Consider the following 7,287-nt stretch of genomic DNA (forward strand, 5'->3'; position numbering starts at 1 on the left):
CTGCAAGTTCCTAAGCCTACAACGGCGCACAGAGATATTTAAAAGCATTTCAAGCTTGCCATCTGCTGATCTCAATTTAGATCTTCCTTGGAGATGACTGGTGCTTTGGCCAGTTGAGTTAATTACAGTGATTGGGATAAGTAAAGGGAAGAGAATTGATTGTGCTACACTTTTGCTCTCCTTCTGGCATTGGCAACAAAACCATGGCAACAGAACCATGAAGAAGACAAGTTTGTCAGACATCATGGCAATTTTCTGCTGATCATTAGAAGCAGGGAGGGAAGGAAGCAGGATAGGTCAGAATAACCAAGACATTCTTCGTGGATACAGACAAGGTGGCTGGCGTGTCTAGGAAATCCCTGGGGCAGAGGCCACCTCAGCCTTTCACTGGAGTATCTAAAATGACCCCTGTGGCTACCTGTGATTGCCAACCCTCAGAGGTCCCTTTCATCCTATCACACAGGCATGGAGAGAGCACTCTGTGCATGAAGTTAGACACGTGGGAATCTTGTCAGAACTTCCAATTTATTTATTTATCAGTTTATAGAGCATATAACATTATTAATATGTATGTTCCAACATTCAGGAAAAGATTCTTTTAAGACTTCATTGTAACCAATAGGAACAACCAATCCTAGATACCTCAGATTGCTGGAACTGAGATAGGTGATGGTTTCTTTCCCTTAAATATACTGTTAAAGCAATGGAACTCTGTGACTGCATGTTTTTATTTGGGTTCATTACTGTATTCTTAATCCACCTACTAGTAAACCTTTCATGGCATAAATACATCTGTACCAAATTTTACAAAACAATAACAACAAAAAACATGCAGCACAAGCAACACACATCAAGAAAAAACTATCCACAATGAGTAAACTGTTCAACCAACCAATACTATGACTCAGGAATCACGGCTTGGGATCAACTGTAAAGCGTTCTGAAAATTCCCAAAGCAAGTGAAAAAAATAAAATAGATCACACATTTTGCAAAGACAAATTAACTTGTCTAAAAGCAGGAGTTTTTGATAGAACAAGAGCCAGGTATCTGGCAACAGCAAATGTCAAGGATCCAATGGCATCTTCCATAAACCTTGAAAGAGAAAATTCACATGAAGGAGGATAATAGGAAAACCAGGTGGCTAAATATAATTTTTGTAGAGAAGAATGATGAGAACAGAAAAACAGTATATGGGACAGAGTGTCTGGAACTTCCTTACAAAATAAACGAAGGGGTTTGTCTCGAGGGGTACGCAAGAAACAACCATAATGTACTGTGGAAGGGAATATGTAAAAACGGGCTAACAGAAAGGCTCTTTTCAGCTGTAGATTAGTGAGAGTGAAAAAGTAATTAGAAGTCAAAGCATGTTGAGGAGATAGACCAAAAAAAAGAGGAGAACAAATGGAATTGAGGGAACTTTTGAGAAAATTAAATTTAGCCAAAAAAAGATTCTCCCTAATAATACTGTAGGCTTGTTGTAAGCTTAAATCTGCTAATGCTTTGATAGAAAGATTGATGGAAGAGTGTTTTGCTTCCACTGATCAAAACCAAGAGGAGACGTAGGAATCATTTAATAGAACCGAAATAAGAGAATCAGGGGACGGAGTTAAATGAATTTTGAGCCAAAATTTAAATGTTAACAACCAGGCATAAGTGGAGGGAAGATGAAGACCTAACTCTATTAATACAGAAGAAAGACGAATAAGGTTAGGAATTCCAAGAATCTTCCGAAAGAAGGAAGCAGCTAACCGATCAATATCCTTGGTAACTGCTTGTATCCATAATGGGACTCCATAAAATAAATGAGAAATAATCTTGGATTTAAAAATTTGAATTGATTTAAAAAGGAATGAATTGATTTCCGGAATTAAAATGAAAATTTACGATAGCTGAAAGGTGAGTGTTAGTGGAAGAAATAATTGCCTTTTTGTGAAGAGACCATGATAGTTTGTAGTGAAACAGAAGACCTAGATATTTAAAAGATTTGACTTGAAGGTACGAATGAGAATTGATTGACCAGATGGAAGGGGACCAATGTCGAGAAAAAACCATAATTTGTGTCTTTTTAGAATTAATGATGAGGTCATTCTTCTTACAGTATGCTTGAAACTTAGTTATAAGTTCCCTTAGCCCAGATTTAGTTAAAGCCAAGAGAACAGCATCATCTGCATAAAGCAATATAGGAACCGGAAGATTGTTAATTACTGGAAGAGAAAAAGAATTTGTCGCTAAATGAGAAGGGAGATCTGCTAAAAATAAATTAAAAAGTAGGGGGGCAAGGATACATCCTTGCCTCACACCCTTATTAATTGGAAAGCTAGAGGAAAGAACATTAGAAAAGGGAATACGTACTTGACAACGATTATCAGAATGAAGTTGACGAAGTAAAAATAATAAACGGAGATCTATTCCCCAATTATTGAGCTTATTCCATAAAAGATCTCTATTTATAGAATCGAACACACCTTGAAGGTCGATAAAAGCAACAAATAAACTAGATCTGTTAAAAATAGAATATTTCTCTGCTAAAAATGATAAAAGAAAAGCATGGTCAAGAGTAGAAACTCCTGGGCGAAAACCAGATTGTTCAGCCCCTGGAAGGTTATTTGAGCGCGCCCAGGACGATAATTTAGAAAGGAGGAATTTGGCATAAATCTTCCCGATGCTAGACAAAAGACTTATTGGTCGGTAATTAGACGGAAGAGCTGGATTTTCTTTCTTAAAAACTGGAAAAAGAAACGAATGCCGCCATACGTCAGGAAAACAACCCGAGGTGTTAATCAGGGTGAAAGGTGAAGCTAAAGGGTTTGCCCACCAACCAGGATTGCTTAACAGGACCTCATTAATTATGAGGTCAGGGCCTGGAGCTTTGGCTTTCTGTAGTAGATTGTGAGCCCTTGGGACAGGGAGCCATTTAGTTATTTGATTTTTCTCTGTAAACCGCTTTGTGAACTTTTAGTTGAAAAGCGGTATATAAATACTGTTAATAATAATAATAATAATAATAGTAGATCCACCAGTTCACTCACTCGTTGACTACAGTTCTCTTTTCCTGTCTCTTCATCCCCCCCTTTAACTATTATAACCTGGAACATCTCAGGCTGGTCTTCCAAGCGTTCTGACAAAGATTTTGTCAGATTTCTTTCCCAGTTTGACCTTATCCTGTTGCAGGAAACTTGGTCTACATCCCCAATGATTCTAACAGGTTATACTTCTTTCTCTACCCCTGCTTTTAAGAGGAATGTTTGTGGAAGACCTTGTGTGGGTCTTTGTTGTTTCGCCAGGTCTGGATCCCCTTATATCATTACACAGCTTCATTCTAATTTACTTTATTTCCAAATTTTTCTTCTTTAGTTTAAAACAGTTCAAATTCTCCTTTTTAACGTGTATATTTGGCCCCAGCGAATTTGGCCCCACCAGATATATGGGCAGATCTTGGTGAGATTGTGTCTGTTTCTTCCAAATCTCATCCTCAGGCTTCCCTGATTATTTCTGGAGATTTTAATTCTAGAATTGGTCCTTCCAATTCAGTTTTAGCTCAGTTTATGAATTGGCATTTTGTAGACCAAATTCCCCCTTGGTTCTCAAAGTCAAGGCACTCCAAAGATTCTTCAATAAATAGTTTTGCTCCATCCTTTTTAAATTTGTGTATTTTAGCAAATGTTTTTATTTTAAATGGTGCCAGGGGTCGGGACATCCCTGGAGAGTATACTCATTTTTCTCCTAGAGGAGCTAGCATGATTGATTCTGTTTTAATTTCCTCAGACCTTGACCCCTTCCTTTCTGATTTTTATGTTAGTCCCCGTTCGGAAAGTGATCATTCACCTATTTGCCTTTCCCTCCAAATCCCTTCTGGGGCTCCTTCCCCCTCCTTGCCTTTCCCAAATCCAACCCGTACCTACAGATGGACTCCTGCAGCAGAGCAAGGATTAGCTTGTTGGACTCAGGCTCCTATGACTATTTCTCTTTTAGAAGATTTATCTTCTTCTAAGACCTGTCCTGACACGATTAAAGTTTTTAACTCTTTAACTACTTCTTTGGTTGGTCACCTGAGTGATCTTAGTCCAAATCTACCTTCTTCCCATGCTAGTAATACATGGTTCGATGCAGAATGTTGGAGGCTTAAAAAGTTAGTTCACTCTTTGTTTTATTCTATCCGTAGTAGTCCTTCCTGTAATAATCTAAGGAACTATTTTCGTTTTTGAAGTGAATGTCGTAAAAAGTTTCAGGATAAACAGCAACACTATGCCCTTAAAAAGTGGTCTTCTCTACATCAAGCCATTTTGACCAAAAACCACAAGTCCTTTTGGTCTGCAGTTACAAGGGCGTGTCGTCCGCCCTACATTACACACCCTCCAATTCCAGAGGCTATTTGGGTAGATTACTTTTCCAAAACCTTTTATTCTCATCCTCCCTCTCCTCTCCTAAATGATGCCCTTCAGAATCTTCCTGAATGGCAACCGGTTTCCCCGACCGAGATTTACGATCTTAAACCACCTAATATGCTTACTATCAGGTGAAAGGGGCTATAGATAGAAAATCTGGATTATAAATTCACTGGAATGTCTAGGAAAACCTAGATTACAGTTTTAGCGAACAGTCTCTCATAAATATTAGTTGTTTAGGTGATTTTCAGCCCTAAGTAAATCCCCACATGGAGATGCATTTGGAAGGGGCTGCATCTAGGTCATATCAAATTAAATGCCAAACACTATACCTGGTCAAATTATAAAAGGATAACGACCACCATTTTGAAAGTCTCCAGTTTCTGTTGTCCTCAGATACAAATTGGCTTTTGGAATTACAGGGAAAGGAATATTTCTGGCTTAAAAATCTTATCTCTACCAGGATCAGAGTAGATATGCCTCTTACAGCCTAACCCTATGGGTTACTTACAGCAACGGAGTTAACTTTATTGTAGCAGTGAAGGTTATTTAATTTAGAACAAATATCCAGGGCCCTAGGTAAAGGCCTTGAACATTTGTTCTAAAACTTCACAGCTGATTGACATGAAGGAACAAAGCAAAAACAGCCCAACAGTTTACATTGGTCATTCAAGAAGAACTTTTATTCTACATATATATCCTAATAGTTGCATTTGGTTGGGATGCATGAAGAACAATTATGGCAAGTCCCAAGTTGACATAGTCTTGCTCAAACATTTAACAGATTTGTTAGAAGAAGAGAGCAGAGGAAATGAGAGTGTCTACTGGATATTGGAATGCTTTCTTCTTAATTGCTCTCTTTTGTTGAGATCAGGTCTCAGTACAATAATGTAACATTTGGGAGAAAAAATGCAGACCAGCAACCCAGCACTAGAGGTCAAGATGGAGAAGATCTCCACAGCCACCATGGCTTTCCCTCTTGTGCTCAGGTAGGTTGGCACAAAGGACAGCCACACACTGCAAAAGACCAGCATGCTGAAGGTGATGAACTTGGCTTCATTGAAAGTGTCTGGCAGTTTCCTGGCTAAGAAAGCCACAGTGAAACAAATGACCGCAAGGAAGCCCATGTAGCCCAGGACACAGTAGAACATAGTGACAGAACCTTCATTACATTCCAGGATCATTTCTTCAGACAGTGAGTGTGGATCCAGGGATGGGAAAGGGGGAGTAGTGCTCAGCCAAACAGCAGAAATACCAACTTGAACAAAGGAGCAGGAGAAGACAATGAGATGTGCCAGTCTTTTGCCCACCCATTTCCGGAAAACATTGCCTGGTTTGGAGGCCATGAAAGCCACCACCACGGTGATGGTTTTGGCCAGAAGAGAAGAAACAGCAGTAGAGAAGATGAGGCCAAAAGCTGTTTGTCGCAGGAGGCAGGTCAGCTTTTGAGGCTCTCCAATGAACATTAATGAGCAGAGGAAGCAAAGGAGGAGGGAGGTGAGAAGAGCATAGGTGAGACTGCAGTTGTTGGCCTTGATGATGGGAGTGTCCCTCTGCTTGATGAAGGTTGCAAGCACCAGAGCTGTGACTGCAGCGAGGAAAAGAGCCAAGACAGCTAAAGCCAGGCCCAAGGGTTCTGCATAGGATAAAAAGGTTGGGGTCTTTGGAAGGCATCCATTTTGGTGCTCGTTTGCGTAGCGACCTTCTATGCACAGAATGCAGTAATCCATGTCTGGAAAAGGAACAAACACAATTTTAAAGTGGCCACTCTTCTTCTAAGTGGTAGAAGCTACCTTTCCAAGCTAACATACTTGTCTTCTGTACTTCCCAGTTTATTTATAGTAGCAATTATATGTAGTAGCAATGCATTGTGACCATAAGGAACAGCTGTTTAGCAGCCCAGTCTTATCTGTGACTGGGCTGCCATACAAATACTCGTTTCATACATAGGTCCAAAGTTAGCGTATATGGTGCCTGCTGAATGCCGTCATTCGACAGCATATATGGTGCCTGTTAGTGACATCATTAAGCAGGAAGTGACATCATTCAGCAGTCAATCACCAGAAATAAGCACTTTCTTCTCACATAGAAACACATTAACTGCAAATAACAGAAGAGAAAATGTGCAAATCTTGTTCGTATTTTGAAGATTGAGAGAGCCCAACTATCAAGCTGGGACAGCCCAATTATCTTTGGGGCTGAATATTTGTTAATCTTATCCCTTGCCCCCCTTATCAATGTAGCCATGCCCTTGGAGTGCATCCTGGGGGTGGGGGTGGGCGCAGGCAGACCTGGAAATCTTCTCTGGGCAAGGGAACATTTTTTCTCTTGCTCAGGAGGAAGCCTCCAATGGATTTTCTCAGTCCAGCACCACTGATTTCAATGATTTTCAAGTGGACTTGAGAAGGGAGATCGGTGCCTGGAAAGAGGAGAGGGTATGAGTTGCACCACTGTTGCCAATAGCACACCTTTGGAGTGGCATGAGAAAGAGTGCAATGGGGAGATTCTCCTGCAACCACTAGTTTTTTTTTGCTTTTTTTTTGCTGCTTCCAGATTGGGAAGCCACTGAAATACCAAGAGGCGGCCTCAGCAAGAGCAAGGAGGCAACAAGGAAGGAGGAAGATGTGGGAAGTGGGGCAAATGCACCATCCTTCCTCTTCCTCCTCCTTCTCACACCTCCCTAGCTTGTAATGCCATAGCCTCTTCATGTTTTTAAGTGATCCCCTATAAGACTGAAACACTAGGAGGAGGAGGCTGCCATCTTGGCCGAGCTTCACGTGGCACCCCTTCACTTGACACTCCAGCATGGCACCCAGGGGGTACCACCCCTGCCCCCCACTTGCTACACCATTGCATCGATTACCTTCCTGGTTTGACATCAACCCTTCTGCACACAGAGCA

Source organism: Tiliqua scincoides, chromosome 5 (assembly GCF_035046505.1).
Source record: "Tiliqua scincoides isolate rTilSci1 chromosome 5, rTilSci1.hap2, whole genome shotgun sequence".
Taxonomy (NCBI): Eukaryota; Metazoa; Chordata; class Lepidosauria; order Squamata; family Scincidae; genus Tiliqua; species Tiliqua scincoides.